Source organism: Magnolia sinica, chromosome 2 (genome assembly GCF_029962835.1).
Source record: "Magnolia sinica isolate HGM2019 chromosome 2, MsV1, whole genome shotgun sequence".
In the NCBI taxonomy this organism is placed as follows: Eukaryota; Viridiplantae; Streptophyta; class Magnoliopsida; order Magnoliales; family Magnoliaceae; genus Magnolia; species Magnolia sinica.
In genome coordinates this window covers 127,741,546-127,764,804 of record NC_080574.1, presented here as the reverse complement: position 1 = coordinate 127,764,804, position 23,259 = coordinate 127,741,546, and the positions used below count along the sequence as shown (strand labels likewise).

The following is a 23,259-nucleotide window of genomic DNA, read 5'->3' as shown; positions in this document are numbered from 1 at the left end:
TCATTTGGAAAGCTTAGTGTCTTTAAAAATAGGTTTACCACTCAAACCATTCTACTTTTATTTGATGTGTGTTGAAGGAAAACCACAACCCACGACTTATTTTATAATATATTAAAAAAAATTTAAAAAGGATTTTGTAAATATTTTACACACAAGAAGTCAGTTCGTAGCTGGCAAGTAAGTAACCGGACGGGGATTACCTGTGCCATCAGACAAGAGAAAATTCCTGTGGCAGGAAGGTATGTGGGGCCACAGAAATGTCCTTTACAAATCCACTCCATCCTTCAGTTCTCAAAATCAAAGTAGGATAGGAATCTAAAAATCGTGCAGATCCAAAACTTAAGTGGGCCACACCTCACCAAACAGTGAGGATTGAACACCCACCATTGGAAACTTTGTGGGCCACAGAAGTTTTTTCACGACGGGAGAAGATTAGGTGAGACCCTGGATCCACTGAGGTGTGTGGGACCATGATTGTGGGGCCCAGTGTGATGCATGTGACTACATCCACGCCATCCATCCATCCGTATTCAAAGTTCATCTTATGGTGTGATCCAAAAGTAAAGCAGTTTCAAATCCCGTTGATTGACCATTAAAAACTTCCTGTGGGCCACAAAAGATTTTGATCCAGATAATATTTGTGTGGTTTTTCCATTTAGGTGGGTGTGACCTTATCAAAAGGTTGGATGGAAAATAAACATTTTGGCCGGGTCCATAGCTCAGTGGTAGAGCATTTGACTGCAGATCAAGAGGTCACCGGTTCGAACCCGGTTGGGCCCTTGTTATTTTATTTTGGGGTTCCAATCCTTTCCTCAGTGGTTGAATCCATGAAAATTTTCAGGGCAGGGATTCAATCACAAATGTTTCCTGTGGTGAGGTTCACTTAAAATTTTAGCTAGCTTCATTTTTTACATCATGCTCTAAAATGAGCTTTCAAAATGGTTGGACGGTATGGATTTGTGAGCCCACAGTCAGTGATACTTGTGCCTGCGAGTGGATAGGTGTCACTGGGTAACACGCACACCTTAGAATGTGACACCTTACATCATGCTCTTAGGAAGTTTTTATTGGTAGAAGTTCAATCTTGGCTGTGTGGTTCACTTGAGCTTTATATTTGCCTTATATCCTATTTAAAAAAGTATGAACATATTAGATGAAACTCATATTATGGTGGCCCCCACAAAGCCCTACCTTACATGATTCTGTCCACGTAGTGGCAAGAGGCAATTTCCTTTCGTTTGGCCACACAGGGGGATTGCGTCCTGCCCTGCCATGATGGACTCGTCTTGGCTTTGTGAGGCCCACCCTAATGTATGTGTTTCAACTATGTTGTCTGATTGATGCAGTTTTCTGATTATTTTTTTTTGAACCTTCGCATACCTCCACAAGGAATACACAAAGGAAACCCTAGCTAGTATAGAGGACCCTCCGATACCTAAGTCAAGTAGGAAATATGGGTCTGGTTGTAAAATAGAGTTTTAGGTTAGAAATTATATGTACCTTTCTTTACAAAAGGGGCATGTACATATAGGTCCCTTGGAAGCGGTGTCGGGTATGGCAATGAATCTGCCATCCAATACCGTACATATTAGGAAACTAATTTTTAAGATGCGCGGTTGTTCGTCTGAAATCCTTGGAGAAAATCTAGAGGATCTTCTAGTAGATTCTCAGGCGGTTGGTGATCAATTAATTCGGGACATAAGGTTGAGCTTGACCTTGAACTTAGGCAGGCCAAAGTTGAGGTCGAGCTCGAGATCGGACGGGATCTAGGTTGGATAGACCGAGGTTGAAATTTAGGTCGACCTCGAGATTGGACAGACCTAGGTCCAGGTAGACAAACCTAGGCTGAAGTCTAGGACGAACTTGTTTTGAATTGAGGCTGTAGTTGATGCTGGTTGAATCCAGGCATGGTTTAGCAAGCCTTTTGATGGAAGCCATGTTCCCATCTTGAGTCAGCCTGATCAGTCCATTTTCACCCACAATACTGTCCATATTTTGCCATATAATTTTAGGAATGATCCCAAAAATGAAAAAAGATTGAATGCTTAAGCAGACCACATAGTACTGATTGAACAATCACCATTCAAAGTTTCTTGAGAACTTTGGAAGTTTTGATCAAGTTAATATTTGTGTTTTCCTTCGGTTAGGTCTATGCGACCTTATAAAGTGGTTGGATGGCATCACGCTAGGCCCTAAGAGAGTTCCAACAGTGGGTGTCTTATTACCACTGCTTCTTGTGGTGTGGTCCACTTGATCCTTGGATCTGCCATTTTTTTTCTCATGTCATAAATGATTGTAAAAATAGATGAATGGCTTTGATAAAATAAATACATCACAGCGGGCTTAACAGAGAACATGCCAGTATCGGGTCCGTCGTGTCAGGGGCAGGACGTAATATGCGTCCTTCGGGCTTCTCAGTTTGGAAGCAGGGTAGCTCCCTAACTGCAGGGCCCACTTTGATGTATGTACCTTACATCCATGCCGTCCATCCGTTTTGACAGATCATCTTAGGACATTATAATAAAAATGAACCAGATCCAAATATAAGGTGGACCATACCATAGGAAACAGTAGTGATTGAAACCATTAGAAACCTCTAAGCAAGTGGAATATTTACTTTCCATCCAACCGGTTGATAATATTACAAAAATACAGATGAAGGGACCACATAAATATCAGCTTGATCCAAAACTTCCATAGCCCACAAGAAGTTTTCAATGGCCAATCACCATTGTTCCCTGCCATATAGTCCACCTGATATTTGGATATGCTGCATTTTTGGGATCACGCCTCAAAATGAACGTCAAAACGGATGGACGGCATGGATGTAAGTAACATAAATCACTGTTAGCCCCACAGCCAGGGATCTACCCAAGCCGGGCTCCTCAATTTGCACAAGTGGAGCCATCATAAAGTTGCATATTTATATGGAACGGTTTAACTTAAATTATACATACTACATATGAAATTCACAGTAGTTTATTACCACCTGTGTATCATCATCACACTTTGCCAGAGTATCAAAGTCTTTCTGGAACTATTCCCTTTCTCAATGATCTCATGCTTCTGGACCCGTGCCCGTTAAATAATCTAAGGGCGTGTTTGGCCAGGCGAAACCCATGGAATTAGGAGGGATGGGATCAATTTTAAGGTAACAATGGTGATGTCAGTGTTTGTCCGTAGATCCCATGGGTTTGGGATCGCGAGGAGTTATATGATACTCGGGTAAACAACGCTTGATAGGACAGCACTAAAAATTGGTACATGTGTCATATAATAACTTAAATAAAATGGATGAGATTTTGGAGTCCACTGTAGCCAAGTTACAATCTCAAGATCAGATCGGTTGAATAATCTTAACCTCTGATTAGTGGACACTTGTTTGTGGAAATAGGGCCATTGAATTTCTTTTCACGGTCCAATAAATATGCATTGTATATCCATGCCGTTCATCCGTTTTTACAGCTTATTTTAAGTCATGGTGAAAAAATGAAAGCAAATACAAATTTCAGGTAGACCACACCATAGGAAACAGTGGTCATTGGACGCCTATCATTAAAAACTTTCTAGCGTCCACTGTAATGTTTATTTACCATCCAACCTGTTAATAAGTTCACACGGGATGGATGAAAGGAACAATAAATATCAGTTTCATCTAAAACTTTTGTACCCCACAAAAGGTTTGTAATGGTCAATAACTACTGTTTCTTATGATGTGGTCCACCTGAAATTTATATCTGCTTCGGTTTTGGGACCATGGCCTGCAATAACCTGTAAAACAGATGTACGACGTGGATATAAAGTACATACATCAAGGTGGGCCCCTACGGTCAGGGTCTCACCAACATTGCTGGTCCCGAGTCTTAGCCAAGTGGCTCTTGATTTTACCACACTTGATTTCGAACATGCTACCCACCGATTTGGATCGGCCTTGGCTAAATGGGTCAGCCCGTTTAGTAATAGACCCAAAAGTCATGAGCTTGGCTTGTTATTAATCGCCTTTTATTTCAGGCCCAACCTGACGGAGGGGAGGACATGAGGTCGAGTACCGTCTTCCTCAAGAGGATAACTATTCCGAATCCACAGAACTTCTCTGGACTCCTCACAGAGATTTCTCGAATCCATGAGGAAATAAAGCAGAAAATAGAAATAGATTATAATAAATTCGAAATTGATTAATGAATGAATAAAAACAAGTTCACAACCCTTTAAATAGGGGTACCAAGCAATGGGAAAGAAATCAGAATCAAACTACAACTAAAACTCCTAGAATTTGTGACTTACTATAAATAGTAAACTTACTATTTATAGACAATCGTGATGTCTACTAGTGCGCAAGGTTTTCGGCCAAAAATAGTAAGTGTCCTATTTGGCTTCACCAAACCGTTCTCCTAATTATTCTAAGCTCTTTTCACGTTGGGCGCAACTCCTAAAGCCCGACGGATGAAGAGTTATAATCAAACTAAAACTTACTATTTATAGTAAAAACGAAATTAAAATAGGAAAATGACCGTCGATCCAGGGATATTTCGCAAATTCAGCTTGCGCAACCCGGCATAGCTGGGTTGGTTGGCTAAAGTAGTTCGTTCTACCCCAAAATCATATATTTTATGTCAGATAACTCATTCTGGATTGTGAGATACGTCTAATTTAAGGTCCGATGGTCTGGATCACTTCTGTCATCGTCCGGCCCTTTTCTGATCCATCTTGGCCATGTAACTGTCCGGGACCCGCTCTACATCACAACCTAACCCCATTGACATCATAAACCACCTGATTATCAGGCTTGAGTTGAGACTCAACAGAGAATCTTATAAAACTTAGGGGTGTTAGTGGACCTAGGTTGGCCCTATCTGGCCCTTGTACCCTGAGCCTTGGTCCTAGCCCAGCCTGAGCCCTGATATATCTAAAAGGGCTCAGCCCTGGCCCTAGCTTTACAGGGTCAGCCTTGGAAGTAAAAGAGTGCCTTGATGGTTTGAAATAGCCTCAATGTAAGAAAATTTTTGCAATCCATCCTCCCTCTGATGCATTATAAATGGTTTTTATCAAAGAATTCATAGTTGCTTTTAAACTACGTATGTAGTATGTATCTGATTACTCACAACCATAATCAAATTGTTTAGAGATACTCATGTACTTGATTTCATCTAAAAGAAGAGTCACTACCATATGTCAATATGATAATCTAAAATTTTTCACACATGAGTAAACAGGCCAAGTGCATTTTGTACGTGTAATTTTAAATTTTGTACATGTTGTTCACGCAATTCAATCAAACATAGGGCCATGTGTGTTCTAAGGCTTGTATTAAGTTTACGTATACGATTAAGAAGTATGGACATGTCAAAGTTGTACTTGACTCAAGGTAGCCACCCGTTGTCATCAACGGATAAGGGTGAGTCCTATATAATGGATTCTTTTTGCCTTGAGACTTCAAAACTTTTCTTTAACCAGTAATTGTAAATAATATTTCTCAAATAAATAATGATGGACGAATAAATAAAAAGAATGCTAAAATAATGTCAATTTTATTAATATTGGAACGAAATTCATTAAGAATCGACAGAGTATCAAAATAAATTAGAGAAATAAATAAAACGAGATATAAATACCTGATCCGTCTGTAAAAATAGATGATTGAGATAAGTGGTTAGCAGGATGTAACCAAAAAGATGATCACCTAAGTAAGAACTCAGTTGATTAGGATTCAACAAATTAAAGTTGTTGATGTTTAATCTAATCCTACAGTATTGTGACAGAAGCTCTGGACAGTATTGATCTATTCTAAAACAAGGCTATGTTATGCTAAGATAAACGTAAAGATTTTTTTATTTTTATTTTTAAAATTTTTAAGATAGAATGTATTTGGTATGGGCCTCGAGCTTTTCATCATATGCTCATTTTATAAGTTGTCGAGACAGCAAAACCCTCGTTAGGTTTCCTTGCAGATCTGGGGTTCTTTGCCTTTATAGTATGCATTCTGAATAGAAAGGTCTTCGTAGATCTGAAATTGTTAATTCAAGGCGTTATTGCATCTAGATTTAGGATGAATCAGGAGAACCTCTACCGCTATTCTCGGACCTTAATCGATCATTATCATGCATCTAAATGACCTAATCAGCGCCATCTCCACCCTTCCAAGATTATGTTCTTTTTTTATTGTGGAATTCGTGTGACTGGATCCACCAGTTCGAGCTCTACCATTCTTTTAATTCTGATTGATGTACGACCAGGACCCGATTCGTTGATGTCCATCTTCTCTTGATTTGGGTCTATGTCACAATCAATTTGTTTGGATATTAATCCAATATTTAGATATTTAGAATCTTTGTGAGCACTGCGAAACTTCTGAATACCTATGGGAATATCTCCCATTTTAGAAGGACTATGAGAGACAGCCTTACTAAGTATATTATAGCCAGATCCATGATAGGATTATTTCCCTTAGTGAGTAGTTATAGACTTGCCAAGCGCGTTGCCTCATTATTTGGCTCGCTAATTGTGGCCACGTGTCATGCGACCTTACACTTCTCTAAAGGCATGCTTATAAGTATGTGACATTATATTAATAACAGAGTTTGTATCACAGAAGATAAGATCAACCAAATATATTTTTGGGTGTTGATGTAGAGCGGGTCGCGGACAGTTACATGGCCAAGATGGATCAGAAAAGGCCCGGTCGACGACAGAAGTGATCCAGACCATCGAACCATAAAATAGGCATATCTCGCAAACCGGAATGAGTTAATCGACGTACCATATATGATTTTGGGGTAGAACGAGCTAATTTAGCCAACCAACCTGGCTATGCCAGGTTGCCCATGCCGAAATTTGCGAGATTCCATCCTATTAACGATGAAATTCCATGTTTAGTTCCGTTTTTACTATAAATAGTAAGTTTTAGTTTGATTATAACTCTTCATTCGTTGGGTTTTAGGAGTTGTGTCCAACATGAAAAGTGCTTAGAATAATTAGGAGAATAAAGTGGTTAAGCCACATACGAAACTTACTATAAAAAGTAAATTTACTATTTATAGTAAGTTACGAATTTATAGGAGTTTTAATTTTAGTTTACTTCTGATTTCTTTCTTATTGCTTGGTATCCCTATTTAAAGGGTTGTGAACTCGTTTTTATTCATCAATTAATCAATTTCGAATTTATTAGAATTTATTTATATTTTCTTGCTTTCTTTCCTCGTGGATTCGAGAAGTCTCTGTGAGGAGTCCAGAGAAGCTCCGTGGATTTGGAGTAGTTATCCTCATCACGTTCATCCCTGCGTCAGGTGTGAATAGAGTTGTACACGAGTTGAGTTAGCTCAGTTAGCTTGGAGTCGAAAAAGCTTGACACACTCCAACTCAAAACTGGATTCGGACAGAATCGAGCTGGTTTTTGGATCTCAAAAAAATTTTGAGCCGAGTTCAAGCTTGCCCGAGCTCAACTCTACTCGGATTGAATGGCTTGATGACTTAATTATTTTGATCTTGATGCTGCTCACTGCGTATTTGATGAAATGCTTTAATGAAGTGTTGTTTCTTAGATGCCATCGTATCAGGGTATTCTTGAAATAAGTATTTGAGGGAAGATTGAAGAAATATATCCTCACAAAAATAAAATTTACATAATAGGACTGCCCTCATATCTTGATCTTGATGTTGCTAGTAGAGTATTTGATGAAATGCCTGCAAAGCTCTCTTATTGATTTGCATTTGAAGTGTGAAAGATTGAATATGCAATATATGTGTTTGAGAAAATGTCGCATAAACTCAAACTTGATTTGAGCTAGCTCAAGCTGTTGATTGAACCGAGCTGAGCTACCTAGTCAAGCTTAAAGAACAAGATAAGTGGAGTTCGAGGTAAGGTTGGTTGATGGCCAAGCCAAGTTGAGCTGTGCCAATCTCGACTCATGTACAACTCTAAGTGTGAATATGATTTTTGTCGGCATCAAACTCCTAATGTTAACATGTAGCGACTTCTTATTGGTCCACTTTCATATGCCGAAAATGAGTATAAACATCGTGTGTATCTATACTTATCAACGTAAATTGAACCCTTGTATGCTTTAACTATTGACAAATCAAACATTGCAGTGACTCATTACAACCATACGAATAATACCCCATCATTCAAATTATGCACCGTTTTGTAATTTGGCTACTTCACGTACTTTTAAAAATAGTTTGACTATTCAAACCTTTCCAGCCTAATTTTATGTATCTTGTGGTAAGACCACAACCCACGGCTTATTTTATAATGTTTCAAAAGAGAGACAGGTTTTGTAAATATTTTACACGCAAAGAGCTGTCAAGCGTACCAGGAAAGAAAAGGACGCGGATTGGGTACTACCCCTCCTATGAACGGACAGGGGATCTGAGGGGCCACCCTGATGTATGGGTCTTATCCACACCGTTGATCCATTTTTTCATATTATTTTAGAGTATAGGCCTAAAAATTAGATAGATACAACCTCGGATACACCACACCACAGGAGATAATGACATCCACTGTTGAAACCAACCTAGGGCTCACCATCCAAAAATTGGATTGGTTTCACAATCCTAGCCCCTGATTCATGGCCACTTGTTCTCTGAAATAAGACCATTTAATATTTTTCATTTTTAACGGTCCAATGAATGTCTATAAATCTGATTTAAGATAATCAAATAAGTATATATATATTTTTTCACCATGCATCTAAACCTATATTCATAAATAAAATGGTTTAGCTTAAATTATATGTGCCAAATATGAAATTTCAAAAGTAATTTATCAGTAACTGTGTATCATCTATCATGCTTTGCGCGACTATCAAAGATTTTCTCCCATAGATTTTCTTTCCCAAAGGTGTTATTATCCAGGGACAGTTGCCAGTTAAATAATGTAAAATGGTGGAATACAAAAACAATGGAATACGTCACGAGTTGTATACTCACGTGCGTATGCGTGTGACGCTGGATGCGAAGGCACTCGGAAATTGTACGTGTCATACATTAAATCAAGTAAAACAAATAGGATTGTGAAGCCCAAAACCATCAAGTCACAATCTCAAGATCAGATTATTTGAGTAATCTTAACCAGTGATTCTTAACACTTGTTAGTGAAAATAAGACTAGTGGATTTTTTTTCAACCATCCAATACGTATCCACCGATCCGATGGTCCTAGGATCCAATGAGCTTTTTTTTTTGGGGTGGGGTTCATGATATATCCATGATATGTCTACAGTGAGTGATTTGATATGGACGCTTTAATTTGAATACTGGTATGCCACGTGTGCAATTTCTAAATAATTTATAGTGCCTATATACCATCTATTACACCTAGAGGTGTACACCAGTCAAACCCAGTCGTGCTTGGCTTGAGCTCGGCCATTAGCTGACCCTAGCTCAAACTCAGGTTGGCTCGGTTCTCAAGCTTGACTGGCCAGCTCGGCTCGATTCAGTCAGTAACTCGGGCCAATTCAAGCCAAGCTCGAGCAAGTAAGCATTTTCACAAACACATGAAGTGCAGTATGTAAAACAACGTTAGCGATTTACATATATTTCATCAAACACCTTGTAGGTAACATCAAAATCAAGAAAAAATAATATTTGTTTGACATACATATTTTCCTTGCCACCAGCTGGCACTTTGTTGAGTCATTTAATCAAACACTTAGTGAGCAACATCAATATAAAGTAACAAAGTCATTGAATTGGTTCGATTCAAGTTAGGGTTCTATCCAAGTCGAGTCGAGAGCTCAAACAAGCTCGAACTCAGTTCGAAATTTATTCGAGCTCAAAAAATCGGCTTGACTCTACTTGAACTCAGTTCTAAACCGAGTTGAATCAAGCTTTTTCAAGTCGAGTCGAGCAAGCTAACCAAGCTTCGTGTATGCCCTAACTACGCCACGCGGGCTATGGATGTTTTTTCTCGGGTATCATGTATCATAGGAGAGTCACCCGACATCAGGCAAACTATGAGGTTTGTTGACATCAGATGGATGGATTGGATGGACAGACTATCGCAGGACTTGGAAGCTATGTGGGCCACCGTGATGCTTGTGAGAAATCCAACCGTACATCCAATTTTACAATTCATTTTAAGTGAGAGAATAAAAATTGAAGAGGATCCAAAACTCATGTGGGTTACACGAGAGGAAAAAGTGGGAATTAAACCACTACCGTTGTCCTAAAATGAATTGGCAAAGTGAATGGACGGGGTCGATTTCTCACAAACATCACAGTGGGCCTCACGTAGCTACCGCGAGCGCAGGAGGTTTATGCAGGAAATCCGCGTCCTCCCATCACCTAGACAGGGTGTTGACTGTCCATCAGATCCCAAAACACTCTTCTTCTGCTACTGCAAAAACCACACCAGTTTGGAGGTCCTCGACATTTTGTCCGGATGATATTGTCCATCCATTTTTCGACGCCTCTGGTTGGACGGTCGGACCACACCATCCAATCAATGTGACTTTTGCAAGGTTGCCTGTGAAGGCTGGACTAACCAATTGGACAGGTGATCTCTGAGTACGAAATCGTGCGTTGGGAGCATTGGATGAGGGACCCACTGCTTGATTAGCGACACCGATCAAACGCATTGTTGATGTAAGAATCTAGTTCACTTGCGGGCTCCGAATACTCGCACCGAGCTTTGTAAGCCTGCACGAGAGGAGGACAAAGGAGACCTTGGCTACAGCAAGGGACCCTTCGATGCCAAAGTCAGGCTAAGAATCTAGGTCTAAGTAGTATGGGTAGATTCTGAATAAGAGATTTTGCGTACCTGTTCCACTGCACGAGTCCTTTATTTATATCTTTTAGTTAGAATGACATCTTCCGGCAATCTCGGCAAACACGCGCCCATTGATATCATCAGTTACACTACCAACGTTGAGTAACGGCCGATTTTGTCATGCATTGTGAGGTTAAGTTGAGTCGAGCTTGAATTGTCCAAGCCTATGCATAATAGCCATGGGTCGGTGGTCCAAGCCCATGCATAGCAGCCACGGCTCGTTGCCATTACTCGTTTCCGCGTATTTGATGCATCTATTCATTTGGCCGAGTAGATCCACGATGGCTTGGATTAGCTGAAGTATAGATGCGGTCGTTCCGGATCGGGCTCGCTTGTGATCAGTCCAGATTTTCTCATGACACGCATCATGTTAGCACATTTGTGCCCTGACTAGTTCTTGAATGAGTATTGGACCGTGTAATGCATCGCTGACTGAGATGGACCAATCAGGATACAGCAAAGGAGGAAAAAAAACAGCAGGAAAGTCGTGGTTTTAGCAAACAGAGGATCCGTACACTGAATGAATACGGATAAACCCCTATTTACGTCTCGATAGAGCAAAAGACGACGGCTCCAGCACGGCTCGCTTGAGTAAGGCTCTTCTTCTTCGTTCTACACGTCTAAGGTTCTTCTTCTTCGTTCTACCCGTCTCTACATGCGTATAAACTGTTTGATCAAATTCCGAGAGAAATATGCTATGGGTGGTCAACAGGCATTTCATACTCAGGATAGAGTAGGCATCTCTATTTCGCTGTCATTAAATTCGGAAGATCTAAAAATGGAACAGTTAGAAAATAAAAGCAACATTGAAGATCTGTGGAAACACTTGAAAATCTTACCCCCTAATCGACTTCAACATGTTACGCATCCTATCTGCTTGAAAAAATTACAGAGCAATTCTCAACTATGAATTCTCTTACCTTATTTCTTTTGCAAATTCCTGTGGTTCCAAGTGGGTCCCACCTATGATCACCAAAATCCGTTGGATAGGGTTGTCCACCATGGACTACAGACAGTCCCAGAATCACCATGAACAGATGGTCGAAGCATCTGATTAAGGGCATAGAAAATGGATGGCAAGTGAAAATTAAAAAAAAAGGTTTTACTGTCCATTTTTACACCCCATAAATTGTGGTGATTTCAGGTCTGTGCAATACAAAATGGACCCTTCCTATCAAGTGGCGTACTATGATTGTATGTGGAACACAGAGGAGTTTGCATCGACGTTACGTAAGAGGAATTTGTCCTGGATCATCAATCTGCAGCCTCAGAAAAAAAAAAAAAAAAAATTGGGTGATTTTAGGACCGTGCGCAATCCGCTGTGGACCCCTTCTATCCAATGGCCTGCTAGGATTGGACGTGGGCCACTTAGGTCCCAAGAGGTGCTTGCATTAACATATAGTAAGAAGATTTCCTTCTTGATCATTGCTCTGTAATTACACCACATTCAATGGATTTTATGCTATACATGCATGGCAAGTTTTGGGATTGAATGGCTATTCTATTCTATCAAATTGCATGCCAAGCAACCCATCTACTTTGAAACAATTCTGCATTCGGTAGAAAAACAAATGCATTGAGTTTTGAAGTCACCGCCTCACTTTCACAGAACTTAGGAGTGTCCTTAGGGAACTCAAAGCTAGGTCATACCTTAAAGGATCATAGTTTGTGGTAATCTCTGTTTCTTGGTTGCATGCTTATGCATTGAACAAAAAGTTCGGTGATTGGATGGTTTAAGGTTGTTCAATGGCTGCCACTTTCGTTCATTGTACATGCATGATACGGCCCATTAGATGGATGGTATGATCCCAAGTCACATGTACAGGAGACATGTTACAAAACTTCATAAAAATTCCTCTTGCATGTTCTCTTTGTATAGATTAATATTGCCTTATAATGCTGAATTGGACCGTGAAATTGTGACGAATAGTTTCATTGGGGTGGGTTATTAGATAAATGGTATAAATATTTATGTTGATTTGGATTAGCAATTCGAGCCAATTTTCTTGCATATTACAAAAGTCATTTAGGGCCCGTTTGGCCAGGTGGATTGGAAGGGATTGAATGGTACTAGGGTGGATGGCATGGATTTCTAGGTAATGATGGTGTTGTCAGTGGATTGTCTTGAGATCCATGGGATTGCTCTATCCCTGGATTGCTATATCCAGTCTGTTTGGCACGCCCGGCCAATCCCGGGATTAAACCTTCCCATCCCTTCCAATCCCTCGAACCAAACATGTCCTAGGCAAATTTGAACGGATTAGGGTGGATTGGATGGGATTTAAAGGTAATGATGGTGTTGTCAGTGGATTGTCTTAAGATCCATGGGATTGGGATCAGATCACTGACTCTGTTTGGCACGCCTGGTCAATCCCGGGATTTAACTTCCAATCCCTTCCAATCCGACCGGCCAAACAGGCCCTTAGAGCTTTCAGGCTTCAAAAAGGATCTCAATTTTATATATTTCTTTTGTAGAGATGTTGATGAGGATTAACACGAATGTGATGAGGAACTCGAAGAACGAACAAATGGAGGAATAGAAAGTACTAGGGATTGCATGAACACGAGATGGTAGTACTGATGAAGAGAACCACAGAATATCATAAAGAAGATAGCATATGATTACAGAGAATGGGATCTTGACCATGCTTTCATGCTATTGGTTGGATGTATCATCTAATCATGCTGTTAATCGGATGAATGATCTGATCAGTATGATTTGCATCACGGGTTGCCAATAGTGGTATGAAACAAAGGACAATCTTTCAGAAAAAATAAAATTAAATAAAAGATAAGTGAAGAGACAGAAGGACAGTTCAGGTTGATGATACACCTTCCTCGTGTCATTTGAAAGCTCTGTGTATGTTACTAATGTCCCATAAAGGTGGGAATGTTAGCATTCACCATACATATACATGCATACATACGTTTACATAAACATATACATATAACCCATACATTACCAGTTGTTCATGTGAATTATTTAAAGAGGTAATGAAATACCAAATAACTTGATCACTTGATCATCCACAAGGAAAAATCATGGATCTAGATTTAAAGTTCAAGCCTTCTTGGTTGGATGAATTCTCCCCAGAGAGAAAATATATTCAAACTTGTGGTAGAATATTTTCTTATGATGTTGAAAGACCTTGGCGTGCCCTTGAAGGAGAAGATAGAAATGGCTTGGGAGGAATTGACAAGCTTTCGGCGCTTCCCTCCAACATCTCTAACACCCGGCTTGTAGAAGGCCTATCCGCTGGATCTGTCTGTATACACCATAGACCCACTATGATCATCTTCTGTGCAATGTCTTCTTCGTCTCTCATTGTGACTCCATGCAATCCAAGATGTCCCTTTAAATCAAGATGCTGGTATATCCAATCTGGAAAATATACTTCGGTTGTATTGTCAACATTGGCTTTAATGTTCCTTCTTCCTCCGACCATTTCTAACACCATCATTCCATAACCATAAACATCAGACTTGTATGAGACTCGTCCGAAGTTTCTACAAAATACTTTAAGGTGCAATATACCCCACAGTCCCTCTAGCACCCGTCGTGGATATGATACTCTCTTTTGCAGGGCATATCTTAGCAAGCCCAAGGTGCAATATACCCCACAGTCCCTCTAGCACCCGTCGTGGATATGATACTCTCTTTTGCAGTGCATATCTTAGCAAGCCCAAAATCCAATAATCTTGGGTCTGAAGTCCTTGTCTAGGAGAATGTTATGAGTTTTTATGTCTAGATGCACAATGCGTGTACTACAGCCATGGTGCAGGTACTCTGGTCCTTGGGCAATCCCAATTGCAATTTCGTATAGCTTTCCCATCCAAGAGGATTCGTTTCTCTTGGTTTTTCAGCATATATATATTTTTTTTCAAGTGATCCATTGGGCATGAACTCATAGATAAGTGCTCTTTTGGACCCCTCCAAACAAAATCCTAGAAGAGCAACAATATTCACATGGTAAGTCCTACCAATGCTGGCGACCTCATTTATGAAATCTTCTCCATTGCACTTGGAATTGCTCAACACCTTTACGGCTATCAAACGACCATCATAGAGCTTTTCGTTGAACACTCCTCCATAACCTCCTTGGCCTAATTTATCTTTGAAGGAGTTGGTCATCTTCTTGAGATCCAAATACTGATATCTATTTGGAATAAGGGATCCATAGTTCTTTAGAAATTTCTCCACATCATGATTGTCTTTTGATTTCTTATTCCAAAAGATGATTGACATGTAGGTAGCCTTATGGTAGAAGAAGAAGAGGAAGACGCCTGCTAGAAAGAAGACTGACACTCCCACCGATGTACCTAAAAGAGGGGCAAGAACTCAGAAATTCCATTCAACTTATGAATTACATGTGTAATGAGAGGACACCTTGGTGAATTTCTACGATGTGCATTGGGTGTGTGTTAAGACTAGAGATGACTTCGGTGCATTGTATTCAATTGGGAAGGGATACTTGTTGCCCACTGCTTGACATGATCGAAGCCATCCGACCAGAGTGAGTCCTGTTTGTAGATGAACCCTCTGTTGGAAATCATACCCAAGAGAGTAGCCATCAGTTCAGTGAGAGTCAGTTTTTTGTTAAAACCAAGCACCCAAACTGATTTGTGTGCTCCGTACATCTGACCACGATTTTGATTTTAAGGAAGAGGGCCCATGAAAATGATGGGAGAAATCCACCATGAAAAGCGACAAATCCCATCCTCCAATCAGTCGCCCACTGAACAATGGGTCCTGCGACTACTAGTAAGGATATGCTTTTTTGTACCCCCTGTGAAGTAATCATCTCATAAGAATGATTTTTACTAGATTTTAAGGCTTATGAAAATTAAATTACCATTTTGAAATGCTTGTTGATATGTTTTGGTCTTCATTTTCTTATATAGGTTTCAAAGGGTTAAGGTTTATATCCCTTGTTTACGTGTTTCATTGTTTCTTGATTGATAAATTTCTTGGTGGTGCAACCCACCTTTAAAAGAAATGAAAAGAAAAGGCCAGACTCCTATGTTAGTTTTGCAGGATTAAGAAAATGGTAAGTTGTATGGCAATGCTAGCTGTCCACATCATTGACCCTACTGTTGGATGGAGCATAGATGAAAGCAATGCACTGCGAAGATAGTATTAAACATTAGATTTTCCTTCTAACTTGGACCAATCTCTATTTTACATTTCAACCATCCTTCTAATAGCTATTAATGAGATGGTTAGAATTACTTGACCAACGGGATTTTATGATTATCCAAACCGTAATCTCACATAATTTGGGTTAGAGGTTTACTCCCCTTTTCTTGTATATTTATGAAAAATGAAGATTATATATATAAAATAAAAATAAAAGAACTGTACGAGACCATACAGTAGTTTGCAGGACCACACATATATACACTAACACTCCCCCTTACGTTGGAGCATGAATATTAATCATGCTCAATACAATGTCAGATAGATGAGGCTCAATAACTACCTTGGTAAAAATATAGATGGGAGATGGAGAGTGCAAATAACACCACTGGATAACTTTTTCCCTCACTAAATGATAATCAACTTCAATGTCTTTGATACATTCATGAAACACCGGATTAGAAGCAATATGAATGATTGCTTAATTGTCACAAAATAATAGAACATGATTTGAAACGCCAATGCCAACATCATAAAGAAACAAATGAAGACAGAAAATCTCACTTGTGCCATGTCCCATGGCTCCATGATTAATCTCAGTAAACAAACAGACAACTATAGACTATTTCTTACTTTTTCATATGACCAAGTGATTGCTTGCCTCCAAGTGCAGAGGTTCGTAAGTAATATCCTATGAATAAAGGGTCGATTCCACAGGGAGATGAATTGTGAGAATGAGAAAATCAAATGCAAAATTAACTAAGTAATGGAAACTAAACAAATGAAATGATTTTGAAGGTTTTGAATGTATGGAATTCAATTAATTTGAAAACAACACCCAAGCTTCAAAGTTCCACACATTGGTTAATGTTCCAAAATCATGATGACTTGGATAACACAACTATGATTCGAACACTATGGTCAGCTTAATCGGAAAATAAAACAATTTAAACATTTCAAATAAATGATATAAAAGATTAGAAAATCATGGATTTGCACCATTGATATATATTCTTAAGCGCTAGTGATTTTAAGTATTCAATATCCATAAGATAATGAATCAAAGAAATGTAGCAGGTTGAGAACCTCTCCTATCTAGAAAATCTTATTGATCCAGGGTAAGCCTATCCATCAATGTGGATCTCATATGATGGAAACATATGTATCTCACATTAGGATCAAAACTAAACTTAAACAATAGATAACATGCATACACCATTCTTTTCATCATTAAAATAATCAATCATCATAATTATGAAAACATTGAATCAATGTGCTTCCCTTTTAGCTTGGGCTAGAAGGAACTTAGAAAAACATAATTAGAATAGAGAGAGAAAACAATAAGAAAGAAATAAATGCAAATAGAAAAGATCTAAAAAAAAACAATTTATAAAACTTTAATAAAATTGAAAACCCTCTAAAAACCCTAAATCTTGCTCTTGAATGCTTTGAATGATGCTTAAGAATGCCGTGGAAAGCCCTATTTATAAGTGGGGAACTCCAACTTTCGTACAAAGTTGGAAAACTCTAAAAACTGCCTCAAATTTACGCAGTTTCCTAAAATAAACTTTACGCTACACAGTTTATTAAAATAGACTTCATGCTGTGTAGTTTCAGAGTTTCAGAATACACTTTTTCAGGACGATTTCAGGATTCTTCACTTCAAATCTTCGATTCTCTTCATTCCTCACTTGGTTTTCTTGGATCTTTGGCATGTGAATTCTTCAATCTTAGTCTCTTAAGATCCATCCCTTGCCTTGGTGATTCTTGAGCATCAAATCCATGCTTTTAGCACCCTTTTTCAATCCAAGCTCTTAAATTCACCTTGCAACACATACATGAGTAAAATAGAACATTAAGTTGATTCATGTTCATAAAACCAAGATATAAATGGGGGAAATTATGCAATATTTGAGTCTCAACACACCTCCCAACCAGTATTTTGCTAGTCTCGAGCAAAATAAGCGAAGAAAAATAAAAATGAGAATAAAAATTAATTCTAGAAACAAAATTAAAACGAAAAAATTCTAACTACACCACTTTCACAGGTAATCTCGATTGCGTTTAGCATATGCAACAAGTTTTTAAACCCCTAGGTTTCCCCTAATGGACGAGTTATAGTCTCAGGAAGGTTTCCAGAAATATTATCCACAAACATTAAAAATATGAAAAATAGTTCAACACTTAGAAATTTATACAATTATGCCTCCATTCATCATATAAATTCCAAAACAAAACAATACTTACCCTAAGTCTGAAGTTAGTTAGAATCTCAATTTCCTAATCTATTACATCCTTGAGTTCAAAGACCTAATCAAATTTTAGAATAGTTATGATCCAATATACTTAGGTACTCGGTGACACTAGTCTAATTTTGAGAAATATGCATGTTCCCTATCCTAACTCCTTTCAATCATTCCAAGAATATGAAATCTCTAGTTATCTCGTTTCCTTCATGACATTTCTTCTTTTATCATCATATCCTCATTATTATAGATCACCCTTAGATGACGATTCTCACTGCGTTTGCTTCATAATATAAGTTATCGTACTTGTAATGGTAACAGTAATGGATACTTAGGTATCCTTACTCCGGATTACTGACACAATTGTTATGGTCATTGCATTCATGCTCTATAATAAAAATTTCTTTTTCCATCACTTTTTTTTTTCTTCAATATTTTCTCTTTTAAGCATATATCAATGGTACTAGTTCATCCAACCTTGTTTGAATCAAAATTTGTTATTCTAGTTCACATATCACATTCCTCACTTAGTTAGCTAGGGTGTATTGTGAATTCAGTACATCAAATTATAACTCACTTCAAACTAGTGATTAGATAATTGAACTCAAGTCTATAATTTTCAGTTATCAGAATTCTGACTACTATCAACCTAGACTAAGTATTAACTTTGCCTTTGGAATTCGCATAATATCATGTTCACATTCTTGTATATAAACATATTATTTTGAAAATGTTGAAATTTTTTTCCCATAAACCTAAAAAATAAACGTAAACCTAAAACATAAACTGAAAAAAAAAAAAAAAAAAACCTAACATGGATGAGTATCCACACCCCCCAACCTAAAATCTACATTGTTTCCAATGTAATGATAAAGTAATGCAGAGAACAATAAAAATAAAAGAAAAGGTGGATAGTACCTACCATGAAGAACTCACCTGCTAGGTGACACTAAAAAAAATTAAATATGATACAAATCCTACGTAAATGCTCCGTCAGACTAGGAGCATTAATCTGAATATTCTGGCTCATGAAGAGGGACGGACTCCTCTCCCACATGAAAGTTTTCCACATAAGGCTTTAATCTCTAACCATTAACCTTATACACATTGCCATTACGTGGATTGTCAATTTCAACAGCCTCATGATTATAAACATTCTTCATAATGAAGGGGCTTGTCCATCTTGATTTTAATTTTTCTGGAAAGAACTGGAGATGAGAATTATACAATAGGACATTTTGCTCAGGTTCAAAATTTTTCCTCAGGATGTTTTTGTCATGAAAAGCTTTGGTCCTCTCTTTGTAGATTTTAGAATTTTCATAGGAGTTTTTCCTCAGCTCCTCCAATTCATTCAACTCTAATTTCCTTTGTCCACTTGCTTGGTCTATGTCAAAGTTTAATTTCCTTATTGCCAAGTAGGTTCTATGTTCCAATTTCACAGGCAAGTGGCAAGCCTTCCCATACACTAATCTGTATGGGGACATTCCAATCGGGGTCTTATAAGTAGTCCTATAAGCCCATAAAGCGTCGGATAGTTTGAGGGACCAATCCTTCCTATCTGGCCTTATAGTTTTCTTTAAAATGTGTTTGATTTCCCGATTAGAAATCTCAGCTTGCCCACTCGTTTGTGGGTGTTATGGGGTGCTCATTTTATGCTTGATGTCATATTTCTTCATGAAAGCCTCAAATGTCCTATTACAAAAGTGAGACCCGCCATCACTAATGATGACCTTTGGAGTTCCAAATTTAGAAAAAATATTTTCCTTGAGGAATTGTATGACCACTTGGTTGTCATTGGTCCTACTTAGAACTACTTCAATACACTTTGAAACATAGTCCACACCAATTAATATATAAAGAAATCCAAAAGAAGATGGAAATGGGCCCATAAAATCAATACCCCAACAATCAAATATCTCCAATGGTAAAATTAGGGATAAAGGCATTATGTTGCGACAGGACACTCATCCCAACCTTTGACATCTATCATAAGCAACACAAAAAGCATGAGTGTCTTTAAACATGGTGGGCCAGTAAAAACCACACTGCAAGATTTTTGCAGTGGTTTTCTTAGCAGAAAAATGGCCACCACATGCTTCCATGTGGCAAAAGGAAATAACTCTATGAACTTCATCCTCTGGGACACAACGTCTAAAAATCTAATCAGTCCCATATTTATATAAATATGGGTCATCTCAGAAGAAGTTCCTAACCTCGGTTTCAAAACGCTTCCTATCTTGCGACTTCCAATGATATGATATTTTTCCCGTTACAAGATAGTTCACTATATCCGCATACCAAGGCAATTTGGAGATCGCAAATAATTGTTTATAAGGGAAAGTGTCCTGGATATGCATCTCCTTAGTGGAATCATCTAACACCAATCTGGAAAGGTGATCGATCATTACATTTTCTACTCCTTTCTTATCTTTTATCTCTAAGTCAAATTCTTGGAGTAGGAGGATCTATCTCAAAAGTCTCGGGTTTGCATCCTTCTTAGATAGCAAATATTTCAGAGCCGAGTGGTCCGTGAAAATGACCACTTTGGATCCCAGCAAGTAGGACCTAAACTTATCCAAAGCAAAAACTACTGCAAGTAACTCTTTTTCAGTTGTTGAGTAGTTTACTTGGGCCGAGTTTAGAGTTCTACTTGCATAGTGAATAAGTAGGGCCATTTATCTCTCCTTCGGCCCAAAACAGCCCCTATGGCATAATCACTTACATCGCACATTAGTTCAAAAGGAAGTATCCAATTTGGTGGACGCATAATAGGTGCAGTGGTAAGAGATGATTTAATTTTATTAAAGGCACTTGCACACTCATTTGTCTACTTAAATAGGACATCCTTTTGATGAATATTAGTTAAGGGCCTAGTAATGGCACTAAAGTCCTTGAAGAATTTTCTATAGAAACCAGCATGCCCTAGAGGTGATCTAATATCTCTAACAGTTTGGGGGATAGCTAGATTAGCAATAATGTTGAGTTTTTAGCGATCTACCTTGATTCCATTTTTGGAGATACCATGTCCCAAAACAATTCCCTTTTGAACCAAGAAATGATATTTCTCCCAATTTAAGATAAGGTGCTTCTTTTCACACCTAGATAAGACGAGATAAATTGTTGAGGCATTCCTCAAAACTACTCTCAAATACAGAGAAGTCGTCCATGAAAACCTCAAGAAACTTCCCAACCATATTTGAAAAAATACTTAACATACACTGTTGGAAAGTTGCTGGGGCGTTACATAATCCAAATGGCATCCGTTTGAAAGCAAACGTGCCAAATGGACAAGTGAACGTGGTTTTCTCTTGGTCTTCCAGGGCTATCTTTATCTGGTTGTATCCGGAATATCCATCAAGAAAACTATAAAAGGAGTGACCTGCTACCCTCTCTAAAACTTGATCAATGAATGGTAGAGGGAAATGGTCTTTGTTTGTGACCTGGTTCAATTTTCTATAATCAATGCAAACACGCCAACCTATGGTGACAGGTGTTGGTATGCGTTCATTATTAGAATTTTGCACAATAGTTATTCCAGATTTCTTTAGGACTACTTGAGTTGGACTCACCCAAACACTATCGGATATTGGGTAGATGATTCTTAAGGTTGTCTAATTGGTTTGGCGTCCTTATCGAGGTGGATCCGATGGGTGCATATGGAATGACTTATAGCCTTAATATTAGAAATGGTCCAACCCAAGGCTCATTTGTGGTCCCTTAGAACATTCAACAATTTAATCTCTTGATCCTTGTTTAAAAATGAAGAGATCACCACATGATACGTTTTATTTTCACCTAATTATACATACTTAAGCTCATTTGATAGTAGTTTTAAATCAAGCTTTGGAACATTGGTTGGTGATGGCAGAGGTCGCGAGTCTTCGATAGATAGGATTTGAGTACGCGGTATCCATTGGTACATACCAATGTCCTGGGTGGTAGTGCTCTCATTATCATCACAAATTTCAGCAAGCACTTTTTCTAAATCAGAAATTTTCAAGTCCCCAAAGACTTGAATCAATTCATTAGTTAGACTAGGTTCTAATTCCTCTTCTTCTATCAAGCAGTCCATGAAATTCAGCTCATGAATCTCATTATTATCGATGGGTTGCTTACATGATTGAAAATATTTAGCTCTAGAGTCATGTTACCAAAAGACAAGTTCATCATTCCATTCCTATAATTTATGATTGCATTTGAAGTTACTAGGAATAGGCGGCTTAAAATGATGGGAACTTGAGCGCTAGCATTTACACATGGTTCAGTGTCTAGTACAATAAAATCCACGGGGAAGTAGAATTTCTCCACTTGGACTAGCACGTCCTCTAAAATTCCCTTTGATATCTTAATGGAGCGGTCAGCGAGTTAGAGTTTAATCGTGGTTGGTTTAAACTCGCCTAACCCCATTTGTTTGTAAACCAAATAAGGTATGAAGTTGACACTTGCACCCAAATCTAGCAAAGCATGCTCAATTTGGAAATTTCCAATAATACAAGGAATAGTGGGACTTTCCGGGTCTTTGTATTTGGGTACGACCCGTTGTTGAATGATAGCGCTCACTTTCTCAGTAAGGAAGGCCTTTTTGTGCACATTTAATTTCCTCTTTACAGTACACAAGTCCTTGAGATATTTAGCATATGATGGAATTTATCTAATGGCATCAAGCAGATGAATATTGACAGTAACCTTTTGGAGCACATCCAACACCTCTTGATATTTCATGGGGACAGTCGGGTTCCGAAGTCTAGATGGGAATGGAACTGGAGGCTCATGTGACTTAGTCTCTTTATCCTTTTGTTTATGCGGCTCTTGAACCATAACTGGTTCATCATTCTCTTGAGATGGTGGCTCATCCTCTGGTATTTCTACCGGTTGCATTATCTTGTTATCAACCTCTTTTCCACTTCTCAAGATAATGATAATCTTAGCTTGTTCATGATGTAGCTCACTTGGATTTGAGTATCCAATGAAATGTGTGTTTCTAGGATTTGACACAGGTTAAGAAGAAAGTGTGCCTTTTTCCCTAACATTTAGTTGAGTCTCAATCCTAGTCACGACCGTCTTTAATTCCTGATTTGATTGGATTAGAGACTGATTCATTTGAGC

At 38.5% G+C, this 23,259-nt stretch overlaps 1 non-coding gene and 1 pseudogene across 1 annotated transcript; one reads left to right on the top strand and one right to left on the bottom strand.

The window, feature by feature from the left end:
- The first annotated feature begins 708 nt into the window (after nt 1-708).
- On the top strand, nt 709-780 carry TRNAC-GCA (transfer RNA cysteine (anticodon GCA)). Its single transcript has one exon. It is a non-coding gene; the product is annotated as a tRNA-Cys (tRNA).
- A 12,409-nt stretch (nt 781-13,189) lies between these two features.
- LOC131237597 (rust resistance kinase Lr10-like) lies at nt 13,190-15,376 on the bottom strand (annotated as a pseudogene).
- Between the last annotated feature and the right edge of the window lie 7,883 nt (nt 15,377-23,259).